The sequence below is a fragment of the Cuculus canorus genome, chromosome 2, assembly GCF_017976375.1.
Source record: "Cuculus canorus isolate bCucCan1 chromosome 2, bCucCan1.pri, whole genome shotgun sequence".
Lineage (NCBI taxonomy): Eukaryota > Metazoa > Chordata > Aves > Cuculiformes > Cuculidae > Cuculus > Cuculus canorus.
In genome coordinates, this window is record NC_071402.1 from 11,817,918 (window position 1) to 11,839,519 (window position 21,602).

A 21,602-nucleotide genomic window follows, 5' to 3' on the forward strand; every position below is an offset into this window, starting at 1 on the left:
CAGTTTCCTTGACTCAGATAACACAATTTTGGCATCGTGAGTCTCAGAACAGCATGGTGCTAGCTAAGTTCAGGCTCACCTTTGTCTGGCAGAGGTGGCCTGTCAAGTCGATAACCTCTGCTGAAGTTGTCGACGAGTAGCAAGGTCATTAGTAAGGATTTGCCAGCACGTCACACAGTGAGTCATATTTAATAGCCCGTCTGCTGTCACACTTCATAGAATATTTTCCTATTATTCCTCCTTCCTCTTCTATTCCTTAGGAGTAAAGCAATTCTTGGAAGATGTGTAACTGCCAGTACCCATTTTTAGAAATGAAAGAGCAGAAATATAGTTGTCTTTCCCAATACCCCCAAATGTCTGGTAGCTTTTATCACTCTTGCTGACAATTTAACAGTGCTGGCTGCTGTTAGGGATCAGCATTAGGATCCCTAGTCACAAGCCAAGGCCTTATTTTACTAGGCACTATAATGACATAGAACAAAATCTGCACCCCAAATGGATGCAACGTCAGCACAGAGCAAATCCCTTCTCACTTGCCAGATTCTCCTTTGAGACCAGACTCCGAGTTCTCATTGCTGTGTTTAACTAGCCTTTATGGGGACCTGCTCTTTCTGAATATTTGATTCTTTATTCTTTCTTTTATTCACATGCTCAGAACTAAGTTAATGACATTTCAGTAGCTAGGTTATTTTATGTCTGTCTCTACTTTCTTTTTTAAAAAAAATTAAATAAATTGTTCTGCATGTCTAAAGTTACCTAAGCAGCAACATCCCTTACAAAAATTCTGTCCTCGTCCTGCCATTTTATACTGTGTAAGTCTCCTTAGTCATCTTGAAATTTAGTATCTCTATTTTGTTGTCTGTTGGGTTTTTTTTTCCTAGAGGATCTGAAGGGGGCAGACAGAAGAGGTTATTATGAATGAACCGATCATTTTCTGAACTCATTAAATATGCCAGCAATTATTAATTAATGGCAACAGGGTACATTCCCCACCTCCCCAAGAAAGCAAGAATGCTCTTTCATAGCTGTATAGCAATCCTTTGAAAACAGAGAATGAATCTGATCCTTGGGGGTAATAGTAAATGATCTAGATTGATGCTTTCCATTCCTCTTCCACCACAGTTTACATTTAACAAGAACTTTAAAGAGAAATTATTTGCTTTCTAGTCAGTTAATATTATGCTTACTTCACCTCTGCAAATGCCTCGAAGTCTAAACAGCAGATGTCACACAGCACATCCTTTCTGGAAACTTTTTTTGCTCGCTTCAGCTACATGATGAAGCTGCATTGCAAATGCCAGCAGCTTTCCACAGAAGTCTTCAGAGGCATCAGCTCCTGAAACCTCATAGAATCTCCTTGCAGCAAACAAGACACCCCTCCCTTGCCACAGAGCAGAAGGGTGAAGCAGAAAGGGATGATTTGCAGGGAAATGCAGGAGCCTCAGAGCCAGAGGATGAGAAGAAAATGAGGACAATCAGATTCCTGATACTGGTGGCTTGGATATCTTCTTGATGGTTGAGCAACACTGATCCTGGTGACAATGGTCACACACACCCCACCTCCCACTTTCACTCCGCACCAAATCCATCTCTCATGGCACACTGATAGGAGAAATGCATTCAGTTTTTATTCACCAGTGGGTGATAGAGATTGAAACAAGATGTGAAGGGGGGAGGGGACGAGACCAGGCTAATTGGGAGTGAGCCTGGAATTGCAACTCCAGTAACTGAGAGATGGTGTGCTGGAGAGGACCGCCAGCACATCACCTCAGAGCAAGTGGGGGTGATTATACCTGGGGACAGTAAGGATGAAACTGGCACTGTGGAGTTAGTTATTCCAAGGACCAGTCAATTGGGAGTGAACTCTATTCCCTTTATGAGGGCTGAAGGTTTGCCAGCCTGGCTGAAGGTTTACCAGCCTGGCTGAAGTTTTGCCAGCCCAGCTGAAGTGCATTTACACCAATGCATGCAGCTTGGGCAATAAGAAGCAGGAGTTGGAAGCTGTTGTAGGGCAAGGTGACTATGATGTCGATGCCATCACAGAAACATGGTGGGATGACTTGTATAACTGGAGTGCAGCCGTGGAGGGGTATAAACTCTTCAGGCGGGACAGGAAGGGTAGGAGAGGAGGTGGTGTAGCCCTCTGTGTTAGAGAGTGCTTTGATACCCTTGAGCTCAATTACAGTGAGGAAGGGACTGAGTGCCTGTGGGTTAAAATCAGAGGAGCCCACAAGAAGGCAGATATTGTGACAGGAGTCTGCTACAGACCACCCAGACAAGAAGAAGCAGCTGATGAACTCTTCTATAAACAGCTGGGGATAGTCTCTATATCACTACATCTTGTCCTCATGGGAGACTTCAAGCTTCCAGATATCTGCTGGAAGTACAATACAGCAGAAAGGAAGCAGTCTAGGAGGTTCCTGGAGTGCGTGGAAGACAACTTCCTCACACAACTGGTGAGTGAGTAGACGAGGGAGGATGCCCTTCTGGACCTGCTGTTTGTGAACAGAGAAGACCTTGTGGGGCATGTGACGATTGGAGGACACCTGGGACAAAGCGATCATGAGATGATAGGGTTTTCAGTTCCAGGTGAGATGAAGAAGGGGATTAGCAAAATAGTCATATCAAACTTCCAGAGGGCAGACTTTGGACTGTTCAGAAGTCTGTTTAGCAAAGCCCCATGGGAGACAGTCCTTAAGGGCAAGGGAGCCCACGAGTGCTGGACACTCTTCAAAAATGAAATCCTAGCAGCTCAGGAGAAAGCCATCCCCATGTTCCGGAAAAGGAGCTGTCGGGGGAAAAAAACAGCTTGGTTGAGTAGGGAGATCTTGAGAGATATCAAACAGAAGAGGAATGTCTATGAGCTTTGGAAGAAGGGACAGACATCTTGGGTAGACTACAGGGAGGAAGTGAGATTGTGCCGGGAAAAAATCAGGAGGGCCAAGGCCCAACTAGAAATCAAACTGGCTAAGTCTGTGAAAGATAATAAAAAAAATCTTTCCACAAATACATCAACAAGAAAAGGAGGACTAGGGAGAATATTCAGTCCCTATTAGATGCAGAAGGAACATCAGTGACAAGGGATGAGGACAAGGCTGAGTTACTTAATGCCTTCTTTGCCTCAGTCTTTAATAGTAAGGGAAGTTGTTCCCCCTGTGTACAAACCCAGGAGTTAGAGGAGCAGGATGAGGCTCCCATGATCCAAGAGGAGGTGGTTAGAGACTTGTTTGCCCAGCTAGACACCCACAAGTCTATAGGGCCGGATGGGATCCACCCAAGAGTATTAAAGGAGCTCGTGGATGTCCTTTCCAAAACCCTTTCCATCATCTTCCAGCGGTCCTGGTTGACTGGGAAAGTGTCACTGGACTGGAGGCTGGCTGATGTTGTGCCCATCTACAAGAAGGGTTGCAGGGAGGATCCAGGAAACTACAGGCCTGTCAGTCTGACCTCAGTGCAGGGGAAAGTCATGGAACAGGTGATCATGAGTGCTATCATGAAGCACATGCAAGAGAACAGGCTGATCAGGACCAGTCAACATGGGTTCATGAAAGGCAGGTCTTGCCAAACTAACCTGAATACCTTCTGTGACAAAGTGACTCGACTATTGGATGAGGGAAAGGCTGTGGATGTAGTCTTCTTGGACTTCAGTAAAGCCTTTGACACAGTTTCTCACAGCATTCTGCTTCAGAAACTGTCAGCCTCTGGCCTGGACAGGCAAATACTCTCCTGGGTTGAAAACTGGTTGGATGGCCGGGCCCAGAGAGTGGTGGATTGAACTGGCCTCCTAGCTGGAGGCCAGTTACAAGTGGACTTCCCCAGGGCTTGGTACTGGGTCCAGCCCTGTTCAATGTCTTTATCAATGACCGGGATGAGGGGATTAAACACACCCTAAGTTTGCAGATGATAGTAAGCTGGGTGGAAGCATCAATCTGCTGGAGGGTAGGGAGGCTCTGCAAAGGGATCTGAACAGGCTGTACGGCTGGGCTGAGACCAATGGCATGAGGTTTAACAAGGCCAAATGCCGGGTCCTACACTTGGGGCACAACAACCCTATGCAGTGCTACAAACTAGGAGAAGTCTGGTTAGAAAGCTGCACAGAGGAGAAGGACCTGGGGGTGTTGATCAACAGCCAACTGAACATGAGCCGGCAATGTGCCCATGTGGCCAAGAAGGCCCATGGCATCTTGGCTTGTATCAGAAATGGCGTGACCAGCAGGTCCAGGGAGGTTATTCTCCCTCTGTACTCAGCACTGGTGAGACCGCACCTTGAGTACTGTGTTCATTTGTGGGCCCCTCACCACAAGAAGGATGTTGAGGCTCTGAAGCGTGTCCAGAGAAGAGCAACAAAGCTGGTGAGGGGGCTGGAGAACAAGTCTTATGAGGAGCGGCTGAGAGAGCTGGGGTTGTTTAGCCTGGAGAAGAGGAGGCTGAGGGGAGACCTTATTACTCTCTACAGCTACCTGAAAGGAAGTTGTGGAGAGGAGGGAGCTGGCCTCTTTCCCCAAGTGACAGGGGACAGGACAAAGGGGAATGTTCTGAAGCTCTGCCACGGGAGGTTCAGGCTGGACATCAGGAAAAAAATTTTCACAGAAAGGGTCATTGGGCACTGGAACAGGCTGCCCAGGGAGGTGGTTGAGTCACGTTCCCTGGAGGTGTTTAAGGAACAGGTGGACAAGGTGCTGAGGGGCATGGTTTAGGGAGTGTTAGGAATGGTTGGACTCGATGACCCAGTGGGTCCCTTCCAACCTTGTGATTCTATGATTCTGTGATACAGTCACAGCAATGGAGGGATCTGAAGTACAAGATGAAGCAATCTTGCTTTGAATGCATGACACTTGGAAGGTCTACTTATACTTTCTTTGCAATGAATGTTGCTTCTTTCAATCTTATACAACTTAACTGTTCACCCGCAGGCAAAGGGCTGAAGACTTCTGGTCACAAAAATAAAAGCAAAACAACTAAGAGGAAAAAAAAAAGGAAAAGATTTGTTTGTCTTTATGTCAGATGGAGAATTTAGATTGCAGGTTAATGACACTACTGACATTTAACAGATTTTAAATTTAATACAGATAAAGGCTGTTCATCTTTCCCATTCCAGTTCCAGTAACAGAAGATGTATTTTGCAAAAATTTATGGACATGGGCCAGAACACAGTAGGCTATGACTGGAGCAATCAGGTCTTACATGTATAAGCCAGTTCTACTGTCCTTTACATCTTGTACTGCATTTTCCACCTTTTAAAAATTACCCATAAATTAGAGTTGTTTTTCCACATTCCTGTGCAAAACAAATGCAAAACTGCCATACAGAGGAGGGGAAAGAAAGAGAGTGGAGGAAGGGAACACACTAAAACCAAAAAAACCTGTTTAAAGACAAAATAGTGTTTGGTAGATTTGCTTGGTAGGAAATGTTATGATTTCACCTGTAAATAAAGAGGAATAACAGGCTGATTTGCTTTAACTGAAAATAAGAGCACTCGTACTTTCAATATTTCCAAGGAAAACGCAGGTTCATTTCTCGTGACTGGTGAAACACAGGGCACTGGATTTTTTTTCCTATTTGTTTTATTTTTAGGAGATAGACTGGTGCAACGGCCAGCATGTGTTCGTCAAAAGATGCATTGCCAATCCTAAGAGCAATTTTACCCTATTGCATAAACTGGCAAAGAAAAAGATACAGTTTGTTCTAAAACGACAGGATGAAGGCAGTTGTGATCCTCCATACCAAGGCAAATTAACACTTGGAAATTGGGCTGATGCACAGTGTTGCAGGAGAAGAAGAGACTCACAGTGTTCTGATAGATTAAGAAAAAGGAGAAGCACTCCGCAATGTTTTGTGCCCACGCTCAGGACTGAGGGGAGCAGATTAGGGAAAGGCTCAGGTTACTTCTTTGTAAATAGTCCTGAAGTCCAGGAGAATGTTGAAATTAGCAGCACACCAGATCAATCCTCACATTATGATGACCTGTACAAAGCAGAGGATGTGAGCCCTGTGGCAGCTCTGTGGGAAACAGTTTTCCCAAATCACTTTCACTTTTGAGATGTCTCCCATTTCAAAGCAGGACGAATCTGTGACTTTTAGAAGATTTTCTCAGATCTCTGAGAGCCTCTCGTCTCAGAAGCGTCAATAATCAGGTGAGCAGGGCATCCATGCTAGACAAAGAAGACCAACATTCAAGTCCTTTGTTGATCAAAGTCAGAGGATGGATTTCAAGTTTTCCATGTGCCAAGCAAGTGCCATGAATACCACGCTGTTGGCTGCTCTGGGCAAGACAAGATCAGTTAGCTAAAAGAATACAACCTCAAATTTAGACTTTCTGTGAAAAGCACAGAAGACTGAAACCTTAGAGAGTTAGTAGGAAAATTAGTGAAGCTAAGAGAGATTTTAGTTTGGGAAGACTTTCTTTTATGGCTTGGTGAAACAAATCACAGTTGTACCACCCACATCAGATTCAGGAGGAAGAAATAGTTAGGTGTGAAAAAAAAGAGCATCAAATTGATGGGGGGAAGAGAAAGAAAACTTCTGTGATCGACAGCTCCAGGAAAATGAAAAGAAAAGAGTATGAGCTGTACACTGGAAGATTTCAGAGAGTAAAGGGAAATACCATGAAAAGAAACAAAAAAAGAAAAAGAATATGAAATTTTAAAATTAATGAAAAAGTAAAATTATGAAAGAGGTTCCCACATGAGAATGGGCAAAGGTTGTGACTTAGGGGAAGTTCAGAGTGTTTCATCTGTAAACAAATCTATGAGATTTCAGAAAGCAGATAAGGAACTAATAGTAGCAGCAGGAGATACATAAAGAGTGTTTCAACATCATGTACATAATCAAATCAGAGTGAGGAAGTGAAAGTCCAAGAGGATGGGTAAACAGGGAGAGGAGTGATATAGCAGCTAGTGACACACAATCTTTTGGATTTTAGCCTGACAAAATTGAGATATTGGGTCTTGCAGAGACTTTTGAGTTCTTCTGTATGTCATACCTGCCCCACAGTAAGCATCACCTTCATTGTTACCAAATATCTGTTCCCAAGCTCCCAGGGATTCTGTCCACATGCCCTGCCCGAGAAAACTACTACCAACTTAAACAGTCAAGTTACCACTGAAAACAAAGTTTGGAGGTCTCTTAGGAGGACTCCTAGTTTATTGCGTTGCTCAAGACAAATTTATCTGTGTCTTGTTGATTTATGACATATGTTTATCTGGTCCATATAAGTTTCCTTATGTATTTCCATCCAAATGAAGCCAAAGCTGCATCAAATTTTCATAAATAAATCTGTTCAAAACCTACAACTAGCTCTGCCCAGAAGGTTGTCATCTCTACAGGCTGAGTGAGGAGCCAAGTCTCCCACTGAGCTGTAGGAGGTTGACCCTATTTCTTTGTGGATGGGAATCAAGCTGCAAATACTGAACAGTGTTTTGTCAAACACAGTTTTATTCCCTGATGTACTTAATTCACACACACAAACTTAGCCTACAAAGAACAACCTGAAGGTCTCTGTGTTGTAAAAAAAAAAATGTGAGGTTTGTTTTTTTAAAAAAGTAAATATTGGTTTAAAAGTGCTCCAATTTAATCTCAACACAAGAGTGACTGGTGTCACATTTCTCAGTACTGGAGAGCAACCAGCAGCTACACACCACATCCTTAATCTGAGGGAACAGCCATAACATTGTGCAGCTTTTCCTCCAGCCTCTGCCAGATGCATTGTTTACACCTCACCTGCTGTGTTCCACTGGCGCTTATAAGCCTCTCCCAGTCCCCTGCTATCCACTTGTGGGGATTGTGGGACAGATTCCCATAGAACGCCACAGCTGAAAAAGGTCTGGACAGTGTCAATATAAAGTCAGGCAAGGTTGCATGGCATGAGTCAGCCTGGCTGGTGTGGCTACCCCACTAGTTCACCACACTGTCACCAACACTGTCCCACAGCAGCAGCTATTCAACTGACCCAGTGCTGGGTCTTGTGTAACCAACCGCAGGACCAAAAGTTCATGCTAATCAACACCACTCTGCAAGTTGCCAAATGTTTATTATACAAGCCTGGGCTAACCATAACCGGAACCGAGCTTGGGCAAATCTGAAAGAAAAAGATGCTTAGGGTGGGGTGGAAGCCAAGTCAATTATTTTGTAAACAAGTTTGGTGCTCTTCCTAAAATTGGAGGTCAGATCCTCTTTGGTGTAAATGGATAGGCTTAAATTGATCTCAAAGAGCAGGTCCGGAGAAGTAGCCAAGCACTAAAAGTCTCTTTTTAATGGCTGTCCAGGCTCTTTAGTGCTGTTTGAAAGGCCAAGCACAACCTTCCCAGGCTCTTCACGTCTAATGATTGCCAGACATCTGCATTTCCATTCCTGAATTTCATTGTTACCTATCAATTATAGGATATTAGCTGCTGAAGATTAAAATGTCTTAAAAAGGCTCAAGATTTCTGCCAAGAGAGGCATGCCCCAAAAGATGACCAATACCTCTCTTTGTAGTTTGTTGCTTTACACTCAGCAGTAGAAAATCAATGTAGAACAGTCATCTACATCAGATGAGATAAGCCTCCCCCGAGTTGCTCCTGAAGGCCACCAGGGAGGTGGAAGAAGCTGGAAAGAACCTCGGACGCCTGAATAGGCAGAGGAAGGAGGCAGTAGAAGAAGAGCCAAGCTGTTATTCTGGTGTGACTCATTCATTTTCCACAGTTTCTGACTGTTCTCACAGAAAAAAAAAAAAAAATAAAAAAAAAGGAAAGAAGAAGAAAATGACCAAGACTGCTTTGAGGTTTTATTTTAACTTTTTTTCTGAGAGAAACTGTTCTTCATCTCTTCTGTTCTTTTACCTGGCGTTCCATGTCTTAGTATGTGACAGTTGATGTTTCTTTCCTGTTTTACCCCATCTAAGATCTACAGATGGTGTGGTAACATTTGTTCACATTGTATGCAACATATAATGACCTAAATTCCTACTATGCCACGAATCTGGAATTTGGGCTAAACCACACTCCGGATTGAAGACATTATCTCAAAGACTTGCTTTTCTAACTCATACTTAGGGCTCTTGAGTACATTTACTAGCATTCAACTAGTTTGATTTAAGCTCTTTATGCCATTTTTTTTTGCTTTGTTATTAGTGTGATAGGAAGTCATGCATTATGTTAAGAAAAATAACAAACACTAGTAATCTTCTTTAACTGTGGTCTCTTTTACATTTCTTTAGACTTTTATTTAGCTCTCAGGAGAAATGTTATATTGAAGCACATTTTTTATTTTCTCTGTACAACCCGATATTTCATATACCTTTATTATACCCATTTATCTTTATCTCTTTTTTAAGCCAAGCAACACTGTTGTGCTGACTCTTTCCTCTCCCACAGGTCTTGCCTGACTTCTAGACTTTTCCATTCCCCTCTATGGAGCCATTGTGTTTCTGCTATATTTGAGAGAGACTCCCTGGAAAGTGCTTGTTACTTTTATTAAATTCTCACCCCTTCCTGACTAAAGATTTACACGTCTTTTTACCCTACCCATACAACACAGCCCTTTATATGTGTTTTTCTCAGACACATAGAGAAAGCCTGTGTTTATTTCTGTAAATGGGGATCTGAACGACTATCAAAAGGAAAAATAGCAAAGAATCACTCCCCCTACACTCACACACACACAACCAATGGATTAATTTCAGCAAGAGCAGAGGGAAAACCTGGCAGATGGAGTTTTCCTCCCTCTGAGGCATTTTGGCTAATTTACATCCTTGTTTCAGAGCTAAAGGCTCCCACTGAAAGGCAGCCATGTGTTCCTTTTAAACAGGTAGATTTGATTAAAGTCTGGACTTCTGGGGCATGATCCTGCTGCCTCTGTACAATCAGTCCTACCAAGGATAATGAGATTACTCACAGGAGTAAAAGCACAGCAGAACCCTGGAGTCTCACCAATTAATAGGAGAATTTTCTCCTCTTTTCCCCTCCGCCCCTTTCTTTATTACCCTTAAAATGCCAGGGGAGCTTCAGAGTTATAGCAATTATTGTTATGGAGAACAGGGCGTAAAATGAACTGTTATTGCCTTTAAAAGAGCTGGAATCTCTTTACCTTTCAAGGGTAGGGCATAAAAATCCATATGCAAATGAATAAATATAAATGCAAATATAATCTACATGAGGAAAAGCTGTTTTTTCCTGAGCTAAGGAAGCATAACGATAATCAGGCTCCCAACAGTAAACAATGCTCGGTGTTTTGCAGGGGCTGTGGAAAAATGAAGCGAGAGTTTAATCCACTTTCTCCTCTGGTTGGAGGAAAAAGGTGTGGCTCCATTTGTGGGAAGCTTACTATTTTTTGTGAATATATTAAAGGCACTCTTTGCATACTTCAAGTAGTAGAAAATTTTGCTATTCCTGCTCAAGAATACTTACTGTCTAAAGACAAACATGTACTAAGAGGTTTAACTGTGTTGCTTTCATCAACTTTGATGGTTTATGTGGATTTGAAGACTGTAAAACATCCCTTGGCAAACAGCGGCTTCCAAGTGGACAGAAGATGAGTACACGTTTTTTTTTTTGGCAATGGACAAACAAGCGGGGAAATAAAAGGCAGAATTTCTTGTCAAAGACCCCACCTTGCAACAGATATCCCATGTGAGAAGCTTCCAGGAGACACCTGTCCCCAGCCCACATGGGCCAGCTGAGGCTCATGCAGCTGAGACATTATTAGCAGTGGAGCCTCCTTAAAAAACATTTGCATCAATTCGCAATTCACTACAGTGGCAAATGGTGAATGAAAGCATCGAGTAAGTAGCTGGTCTGAAGCACAAGTACAAAAACACAGACATCCAAGTGAGTGCTGGTCCAAGAAGAGGCATGTTAATCATCACAACTGGAGAGAAATTGTTAGTGTAAGCACTACATTTTTGCATGCTTTTGGTTCCTGTGGCTCAAAGAAACTGTCTTGAAACAAAACCACTGAATACCACCAATTGCTGTGAACTCACAGAATCACAGAATCCTTTAGGTTAGAAAAAACCTTTAAGGTCATCAAGTCGACCTAACTATAGGAGAAAAAGAAATTAAGTACAGTGTGGTCTGGCATGGTCAGAAGGGGACCACATGAAAGAGTTTAGGGGAAACTTGATGATCCCAAGGAAAAAATGGGAGAAAGGGGAAGGAAGCATTAAGTGACCCTGCAAATGTGTGTTGTGTTCCCAAAGTTCACCTTAATATCTGTAGCAAGTTGATGGGAATGAAGTCAACTTAATGAACAAGAAACTGAATAAAGCAAGATGTGAAAAATAGTCATGGGGGAGGAAAGGAACCAAAATTACTCAGAGGGCACTATACTTCTTAAAATGCTAAATGAAAAGACCAATAAAATTCATTTGCAGAAAACACTCTGGGAGAAACTAAGAGTTCAGCAAAGGAGACAGGTTTAAATCCTCCTGGGATGTGACAGAATTTATTGGTAGAACAGAAAAGACATTTAAAAAGTCCCTGGTGAATCTAAAATTAAAGGGGATTATTTTGCTGCAATGTTCGCAGAAGGACAACAGGGAAAAACACATACATTTCCCACGAGGTGCAAAGGTCAGAAAAGAGACATGAACAGATGAACAAAAAATCAAAACTACTAGAGATTTGATTGTAACAATGGGATTGTTGCCAGCATTGAGAAGAATGGCAAATTCTAAAGAAAATTTGGCAATAAACTAAATGAGTCAGGAGAAAGCAATTAAAGTAGGACACCGTGATGACCTTGACTTCAGTATTAGGGGGAAAGAAATGCAAGGTACAAGGTATTTTAATCTGGCATACGATAATGTACCATCAGGCCAATACTTAATATGGGATGTAAAATAAAAATAATTTTTAAAAAATTAAATGTCAACAAGAAAATCCCAGAAAGTTTCTTCAAAGTTAATGGAAACTTTAGCAGAGCTATATTATTCATAAAGGCTTGTAGTGATAGTACGAGGGGGAATGGGTATAAATTGGAGAGGGGCAGATTTAGGCTAGATGTTAGGAAGAATTTCTTCACTATGAGAGTGGTGAAACACTGGAATATGTTGCCCAGGGAAGCTGTGGATGCCCCATCCCTGGAGGTGTTCAAGGTCAGGTTGGATGGGGCCTTGGGCAGCCTGATTTAGTGGGATGTCCCTGCCCATGGCAGGGGGATTGGAACTAAATGAACTTTAAGGTCACTTTCAACCCTAACTATTCTATGATTCTATGATTATCATATGTAATCACAGAAGAGTTTGAATCGGAAGGGACCTTAACAGATCATCTAGTCCAACCCCCCTGCCATGAGCAGTGACACCTCCAACTAGATCAGGTTGCTCTAAGCCTCCTCCAACCTGACCTTGAACGCTTCCAGGGTTGTGGCATCCACAGCTTCTCTGGGCAATCTGTTCCAGTGCATCACCACATCCATTGTAAAAAATTTATTTCTTTGTCCAGTCTAAATCTAACTTCTTTTAGTTTAAAAGCGTTCTCTCTTGTTCTGTTACTAGAGACCCTTCTAATAAGTCATTCTCCATCTTTCTTATAAGAAAAATGGAGAGGGAAGATGGGTGCTGAATGAAGGCAAATACTCCTGGTGCCACCTGGCTCTACCATATTCCAGCTGCATGCGTGGCAGGGAACCAGCAGGGTGACAGCCAGGAAAAAAGATGGAGAAGGAGAAGGGTTCCCAGGAGAAATGTGGATGAGTGGGAGGGATACCAGTGGCCTAAAAGAGCATCTATAAAGAAAGCTTGGAGAGAATGCAAAAGGGACAAGTGTCCTGGGAACTAAAATGTTTCAGTATGGCTCTCTGCATGCGTTGATAGGTCTCTTGTGTCTGAAGCAGGTGGAGAACAGTATGTGTCCACGGCAAGGGAAGCCTCTGGGACAGAGCAGGCAGGGTGCATTGGCAAGGGGAACCATTTTGAGGCACACAGAAAATCCTTGCAAAGACACATACAGCAGGCAAACAGCTCTTGTATGAAAATGGACATACACAGCCTGAAAGAAATAATCAATAAATCTGGGTAAGTGAAACCAGGAAGGTCACTTGAGGGTGCACTATATAAAAATAGACCCTAATGTTGTGAGACGTTCCACTGGGCAGGTCCTTAAACTAGCTCAAAATGGTACTGTCTTCAGTGATGCTCTATATGTCTGCTGGCATCAGTCTGAAATGTAGGATGAGCTGGGAGGTGCTAAACACTTTAGTATCTCACTTCTCCTTGCAGCGGGCCAAGATCCAAAACAAGAAGAGCAGCCTCTCCATGGGCCCTCATTTGATACCCTGGGCAGGGTAGGCGTGAATGGTTGGAGATGGGGGAATTCATAGTGAAAGCCCCAAAAGAATCAGCAGAGTTTTCAAGAGTAGCTGGAGAAATTAGTTGGAGATTCACAAAGTCAATGGTTAGAAGCGGCCAGTGATCACCCCCTCTGACATCCTGCAAAACAGGCAACTGACGTCTCTGTTTGTATCAGGCTCATTGCTGGTTGATCCAGAGTGTGTCATTTAGGTGAGTTCAAATCCTTCAGAGACAGAAATAATCCACCTGCATGTAGGTGCCTGTAATGTCACTTGGTGGTCCTTTTATGATCACTGGGGACACAATCTAGTCAATGGAGTTTCAGAGCTTCATTCACTTCATCTTAAATTAAGTGCCTGCCTTTGATTGAGTCACATTCTAAACTTCATTAACTCTTCTGACTGAATAATTGACTAAAGGAAACAAGGCACAGAGCTCTGAGAAGTAGATGTTGATGCATTGTAGGCACCCAAAGGTGGGTGAGCTAAATTCCAGCCCAAGCATCCAAAGGTCTAAAGCACCCTCAAATTTGTTGAGATTATTAATCTCATTTATTCTGAGTATGTAGATAAATCACACTAGAAATTAGGTATAATTTTCTATCTCCAGCCTCCAACCACTGACTTTGGAATGTCATTGCCTACTTAACAGAAGAACTGTTCACAATAAAATTGTTCCACAGTTCTACTCTTTTTCTCTGGATCAACGGAGCTCATTATAGGCTAGATCTGTTATCACTGAAGACTAGATAATGATGCCAGATCAGATCAAATAGTTCTATTAACCAGGAAAGAAGGATCTAAAAGAATCTGTGAACCAAATGTTCCATAAAAGGGCTTTGTTCTCTATCTTTTTATTCCTCTGAAATTTGAAAAAAAAAATCCTCCACAATCTCCCCCAAAACTCTTGTACTTCCAAAGCAATTATAAAAATAGATAAATGTGGATATTGATAGATAAAGCAGCGATTCCTGTCATAGGGAAGAAATGTGTAAGGAACAAAGAACATGGTAAAGGAACTTCCCCTACTTGTTTACACCAGCGCACTTCCTCTGGGATAGCATAAGAGGCGACATGCTCATAGGTTGGTCGAGGCCTTGCCTCCAAAAATACAGCAGCCAAAGGAAAAGCCATCATGAGCTATTTTTCTCTAAACTTCACAGCACGGTTTCTTCCTAAAGGCCAAAGATGAGTTTTAAATGAGCCAAACCCATTGCATCTGGATCACAGAAGTAATTGTGAAATCCACCTGTAGAAGTAGATATTCCATTGCCACACAAACCTAATGCATGTTTGAGAAGAACTGCCACTCTGAATGTTGTCCTCATGCATAATCTAGCTGGAAAGGTGCAGCTTTTTCATTCATTCATAATCTTTTTTCACTTAAACTATTTTTATCCCATAATTTTTATATGTTTTTTTGTTTCATAAGCAGAATCGTAAGCCAGAGGGGAAAAAACACCAACAGAACATATGCTGCCAGAAAATTGATACGTCATGTTTCACACTAGTGAAGGATAAAATGAGCAGCTCAGAAAACACAAGGTTAGACTCCGTGCATTTGCTTGACAAAAACAGATATCTGCTTTGCAGTTTCTTTTCTGCCATTCCAGCTACGAGCACAGAAGAGCATTTCTCAGAGAAAGATCCTGTTGTTAATGATAATTACTGAAATGTAGCATTGGCAAAGGCTTCAAGAGACAATCCAGCTCATTCCCTGAGAGGATCAAGAATACTTAAACCATCTCTGACAAATTCTGATAGCAGATGCCTCAAAGGTGCTTTGATGCTGTCTTGAGGCCGTGGTAGAGCTCTGTCATGACAGCCCAACCAGGACAGCAGGAGATGGAGTCGTGTACACATTTCAAAGATGCATTCCACTCCAGCCCTGAGGACTCTGGGAACAGGATATCACCTTTCACAGCCTAAGGACTTCCCTTACCTCCACCAGCTGATCTGCTTCATCACTCAAAGGGAAAGGGAAACAGACCACATCTCCCCAGAGGAGTTTTCCAGTGTGTACAAAGCCTTCCATGGGTAGAGAGGAAACCCAGACAGTTCCGCCTATCCTCACAGCCTCAGAGCTGGAGGATGGTAAGGATGAAGGAAAAGGTATATGTCTGAGGGACCACTGCCTGATAAATATTCCTTTTGAGTTCTTTTGAGCTATTTCAAAGTTTGCTGTGACTCCTTTACTGCTTCTGGCCCTGGGGGAAACTTGGTCATTGTAAAATCAAAGCAAGAATCCAGAACCTTCAAAAATGTGCCCTAGAGGCCTGAAATATCCCTGATGCCTCCTTTCCCTTCTCATTGGCAAACCTTTTGGTATAAAATACCTATTTTCAGGTATGCCCAGGATATCTACATGACACTTCTAGGCAGGAACAGGTTAACACTCTTCTAGCCTTCCTTCTAGCTTAACAACACTGTCTCATATCAGCTGGGAGCTGTACCAATGGGGTACAAAGAACTTTCCAGGTGTTGGGCATTTAATGCATTAAAGAATTCTTTCAAATCCAAGTTATATTGGTATGTCCTAGATTTTAGTACTCCATGCAGGCAGACATCTGATGCACTGTGGATTAGAATAAGTAGAAAACATTAACACAGAGCTAAAGACTGGAAATTGAAAGTCAACAGGAAAAAAGTAAAGCACAGAAAATCAGAAGCAAAAAAAATTCAGTTAATGATAATACTCTAGGATGGCTTAATTTCATGACTATTTCATCAGAATCGCTTCCATAAGAAAAAAGCCTGTATTAATGTTTTTGCACTTCATATCTGAACTCCACCAGCCACATTTAAAAAAAGATAAAACAAATAAACCCTAAAGCCCACCCCTCCAAAACCCTAATGAAAACAAACCCAAGGGCTAAAATCTGGATAAAAGTAGTTTCTAATTAATAGCTATTGACAATTTGGATAAATGAATATGTAAGATCACAATGAACTTAGTCTTCTAGCCTTTTTTTTCCTTCTTTTTTTCTGAATTAATCACCAGTGCAGAGAGATAAACTCATTGCACATGTTAGTTCTGTGTTCCCTTCTCTTGGAAGAACAACCTATTCAACTTATTCTGAAAGCTGTTCTCACCCACTCTTCTTTTCAGTTCTTTCTCAGAATCAAACTGGTTTCTCGAACAGCAAGATTAAGACAGCATTTCTGCAGGAGACTTCCACTAAAACATCATTTAGATACCATCTCTAAGTAATTCCTGCCCTACTTCCATTTCAACATTCGAGCTCCTCTACTCAAGTTCAGGCATTATGTGAGTTATTCTTGTGTCTCAAAAATACTCCTAACTATTTACAGTTCCTCCTTGTACCAATATACTACTTTAATTATTGTAATTATCTCTCTTTAGTCCACTAAAAACTCACCAGGAGAAGCAACGTTGCAGATATGTAAGTATGGAGCCTGGTTTGGAAAGCAGACAGGTATCCAATTTACATGTGAGCAGGTAGAATTACCTTTCCGCTCTAGTGACAGCTCAGACTCCCTAAGCAATACAGGGCCTTCCTCTGCTTATAAGCCAATGACATTTTAATTCTGTTATTTGTATTCAGCTCTAGCTTTTGTTATGGGAACACAGCCAACTGAAGTACTGAATACTTAGTGAGTGTAATTAGAGAGGTAAGCATCTCCAAAAGCAAGAAAATCAACTCACACACGGGGTCATTATACAGGATACATGAGGAGAAAGTTGAGGAGCAGAGGGCAAAGACTTGGACACACACAGTAAAAGCCCCACACCCTAAGCAATTTGTCTCTACAGAACTGACATGTCTGTCAAATGAAATCCATTTCCCTGATAATTTGGAGAAATGTTTGTTTGTAGAGTGGGTGGATTGGACTCATGACCTGTTTGCTGAAGCAACAAAAGCTCTTGAAAAAGAGCCTTCCTAAAATCTGACAGGCTTTGGCCTTCAGCAAACAACATGTTCAAAATAAGTAAATAATGAGCAACCTTCATCGATGAACTGCCAGCACAGAATGCCTTCAGATCTCTCAGAGCAGTTCTTGCTTGGCTGTCCTTCAGGCCTTTCATCATGGCCCCAAATAGTCACGTGGCTTTTTTGCTTTCCAGCTTTCCGTTCAGCATTTGAGTCTTTGCTTTGTTTAACATTCAGCATAGCTTCATAGAGAAACCAGCTTATCTCTGGCCAGATTGTTCCTGGTATTTACATGCTACTGGGATCATAAGAAAATCAATAGGAATCAAGTACACAAATGTCTTTGAGGGTAAGTACCACTCTTCCTTCTAAAATGCCTATCCATCTCCTGTCCCTCTGGCAGAGTGAAAGCACTACTTTTCTACTATTAGTATGACACAGCCTTCCTGTTCACCCAAAAACAAAGGTCTCTTGGAAGGAGCAGAGGTTTTTCACCCAACTGGAAGAGGCTATGCTGATTAAAACTGGGAAAATATGGTCAGTTACAAGTGGTTGCAACTACCCAATCACTCCTAGATTGTTTACGTAAATGGGTTTACTCAGATTGGTCTTTTGGAGCAGCTGTTAGACTCTGCCTGAGAACATCGGTCCAGTTACTAAAACTGCCATCCACAGAGCTATCTACAAATTACGAAAAGAAATCCTGTTAAAGTCTGCTGCAGAACCCACTGGAGGGTCTTCAGATGTTTCCATTAGCTTGAACTTCTCATTAGCTCCTAACAAATCTCTTATTGCCCATCTTAGTGGGCAAGTCAAACAGTGACCAAGCACTGTGTGTAAAAATACCTCTCTCCCACCATAAATCAGGGTTGAAACCTGCTGGGTAAGGATAATAATCTGAAGGTATTTGCATTACTGTTTCCCACTGTTTAGCCTTAAAGTGACCTAAGAGTGTAGTCACCAGTCTCTGATGGTGTAAGATATGCACGTCGATGAACTTCTGCAGCTGGCTTGGATCTGCCCTCATTTCCAGAGCTGGTAGAAGCCATTTCACGGTGCATGCAGTGAACCCTTCTCCTCTCATAACAGTGAAATGTATGCCATTCATAGAGGAAATTCCAGAACCAGACGTTGCTCTTCTTTGAAAACTCACATCTGACATTACAACCAGAAAGCTTCAGCATCCTAGAAAGTAAAAAGGATGACGTGGCATAATCTGAGGCCAAGATAAAGCCACTAATTTTTGCCAGTCCAACTTTGCTGGATTTGTACTGACATAGTTGTGCTAAATGTAGCAGAATGAAAGATGGTCCATCAAAACTCTGTTCTTGTTAGCGGAATTTTTTTTGTTCATGATCAGAGGATGGAGAGGAGAGGTCTAAATCACCAGCCAAAGCAAAGCAGGGTAAACTCTGTTCTCAGCTGGAACTCCGTGATAAGTAGACTAACTGGCAAAATCATCCATCACAGATTTGGTCTGAGCATTTTAGAGGAATCTAGCTTGGTTTTACTAGCACTGAGCGTTTGTTTTCCCTGCCTTGGAACTTGCTCCCTAGAGCTATCCCTTCTTTTAAACCATTACCTGTTTCATGGCATCCCAGTTGCTTTTCTTGTTTGCTTTCATCTCCACCTATAAACAGTTTTGCACAAACTGAAACCCCTGCTCCACAACCATCCCTATGGTCAAGCCATTCCTCAACAGTCATGTACCTTCTATATTCCTGCCTTTACTTCAGCCTTCCTTTCAAAACCAGTGTGATGGAAGGGGAATGGCTCCATAAGTTTTGTTATGTCAGTCTTCTGGCTAATATTTTAATCACTTAACTGTTCCTCTGCCCTTCAGTTGGAAGAGGAAGTCTTCACTTCCTGGCCTGGTATTTCTGCACATTTCTACTTTCTGCTTTTTTATTGCAGAAAGGGCTGGTTTTCAGCTGTGGACAAAACAATCTTTGAATATTTGTCTACAAAGAGATTTGAGATTTTTCTGGCTGAAAGTGACAGTGTGTACCTGCCATGACTATCAATGCTTTGATTTAAGACAGGATTTAACTTTTTTATCAAGATTTAAAAAAAATTTTTAAAAAGGAAAAAAATCACAACAGTACTTATGCTACATCCAGAAATGATGTCTAGATTATACAGAACAGTATATCTGAACTTGCTGTACCATTATACTGTGGCACCACCACTATTTATCACCATTTTGTATGATCCATCATGTCTTCATGATTAACTGCAATTTCCCATGGTATTTCTCTACTTATGAAGATCTTTTTTTCTTGAGCTAAGGTCAGGTTATCATCTTTTTCAGTAAATCAGTTCTGACCAAAAAGCGCAGTTCGCATTGGCCTCCTTACGCAGACGACATTTCCCTGATGTAAAGCAAGTCACAAAACTGCAGCTCCCAATATCTTGGCCTTGTCCAAGTTGCTTACAAAATAAGCTTTTCACACAGGGATTAATTAAAGCACATTAGCCATCTCCTGAAAGCTAATGACAGGGCAATACAGTGTTAAAACAAGTGGTTTTCTCATGTGCATGGCAGAGCTGTACTCAAAACTGTGATTGGCCCGAACTTTGCGAGTTCTTGCTGCATGTTTCATTTCTGTTTCAGAAAAACTCCTTTTCTGAGCAATCAAGACACAACCTTAACTTTTCTTTTTTTTTTCCAGTACAAGGGTGCAAAGGTGGCAAAAGATGACTGTACAATGCAGACACTGTAGTATTCTAGAGCATTAGTTTTGTATGTGATATGAGTGATGCTAAGGTGCTAATCCAACCACAGACAATGCAGCAGGTTCTGGTCTGAGCCACTACAATTGTTCCGTCTCAAATCTCCCTCTGGTTTTGCCCCCAGATAACAACCGACAGTGAAAACCCGTAAAGCTGGAACATAACAATTTCTATTGCATTTTTGGAAAGACAACCTTAATAAATAAAATGTTTATCAACAGCACATTCTCCTTGCTGCGAGGTAGTTGTTTGGCTACCACTGAAATCTAGATTTCATTAGGATTTAAGTTACTGATGCTCAATTTGATGTTGAGCACTCCGTAATATTAGAGTTTCTGTGTGTGCAAACAGATGTATATAAAACAGCTTCGTAAGACAGCTTGAGAGATCTAAATCTAACTGTGATGGTTTGTTAAACGCCACTAAAATTTTCTGAAATGCTCGATGTAAGGTAAATCCATTGGCTGTCAGGACCTTCAGCACACACTGTATCCTGCCTAGAAAAAGTTATGCAAAATGAAGGAGTTTATGACAGGGTTTTTCATGAAGGGTAGGCAAGAAAATTAATTCCCTGAGTAAGAAAAGACATCCAGTACAGACAGTCCAAAAGAAGGAAGAGCTGAAAAGTGGAAAAGTCCCCAAGCAGAAAAACACAGACTAGAACATATGAAGGAAGAGTACTCAGCACCAAAGGAAGTTTGGGAGGTAGTGAGGCACCAGATGACTCATTTGCTTAGCGGAAGACAGCCTGTGAGACAAGGCAGGAAAGAAAGAAGTCTGCTTGTTAGAGACATGCTTTATGATTTGGATCAGACTCCATACCCAGGAAAAGAGTATGTTTTCCTTAGTGGGCTCTATCACCTAAATTTTGAGGAAAAAATGGAAATAAATATGTGCAAAGCACTGGAAAATGTGAAGAGTTCATGCTAATTTCTGTATGACTTGTGGTAAATAAAACCCACAGATCATTTTCTTACCTGAAGACTCTTTAAAGGGCCAACTTCATTATCTGTTGCCATTTTAGGGTGCTCCTTCAAATGCTGACTATTGGATGAAGACTGGAGGGTGGAAGAACAGAAGTTTACATGTAGACAAGGCATGAAATGGCACAGGAAAGAGACAAACCAGCTGGTTTACAGAAAATATAACCAAATCCACTAGTTTAAAAGAGAAAAGGCCCTGGCTTTAACTACTTGAAATGTATGTTTCCAACCTCAGCTTCCAGCTTCCTCTAAAAATGGTATTATGTGGATTTTCTGAAAGTGCCCATTTGTCTTAGATAGGGCCCTTGGAAGCTGAGCAATGATTTGCTACGTTGAATGCGTAACACTAAATAAATATACTAAATTAATATAAGACAGACATGGTGCTCTGTTTCTGTCTGAAAACTTAGCCGTCCTCAAGGGTGTTTCAATCTCCATCCATTGCTTCTGCAGGAACAATCCATTTGTTCGATGTTTTCCATGTTCACAATAACCTAAGAAACTGAAAATGAATTGCCATTGAACAGAGATGACTTCTCAGGAAAGTTTGCCAGTTTAGCAGTAATTATATAAGCAAAGCAGAACCATTGACCCTTCAAGAATCAATACAGATATACTACTGCAAAATTGTTTATAATAGTTCTGTTTAGGTCATGTCTACAATACAGACTTTGGAAAACATCGGTCATGGGTGTGCTGGGCTACGATACGTGACAGACATAAC

General features: G+C 41.8%; 1 long non-coding RNA gene across 1 annotated transcript in view; it reads right to left on the reverse strand.

Moving 5' to 3' along the window:
- Positions 1-20,945, reverse strand: part of LOC128851264 (uncharacterized) — a 29,670-nt gene extending 8,725 nt beyond the window's left edge. The window contains exon 1 of the long non-coding RNA XR_008448552.1: positions 20,873-20,945. This is a non-coding gene — a long non-coding RNA (uncharacterized LOC128851264). The remainder of the gene's footprint in view (positions 1-20,872) is intronic.
- Between the last annotated feature and the right edge of the window lie 657 nt (positions 20,946-21,602).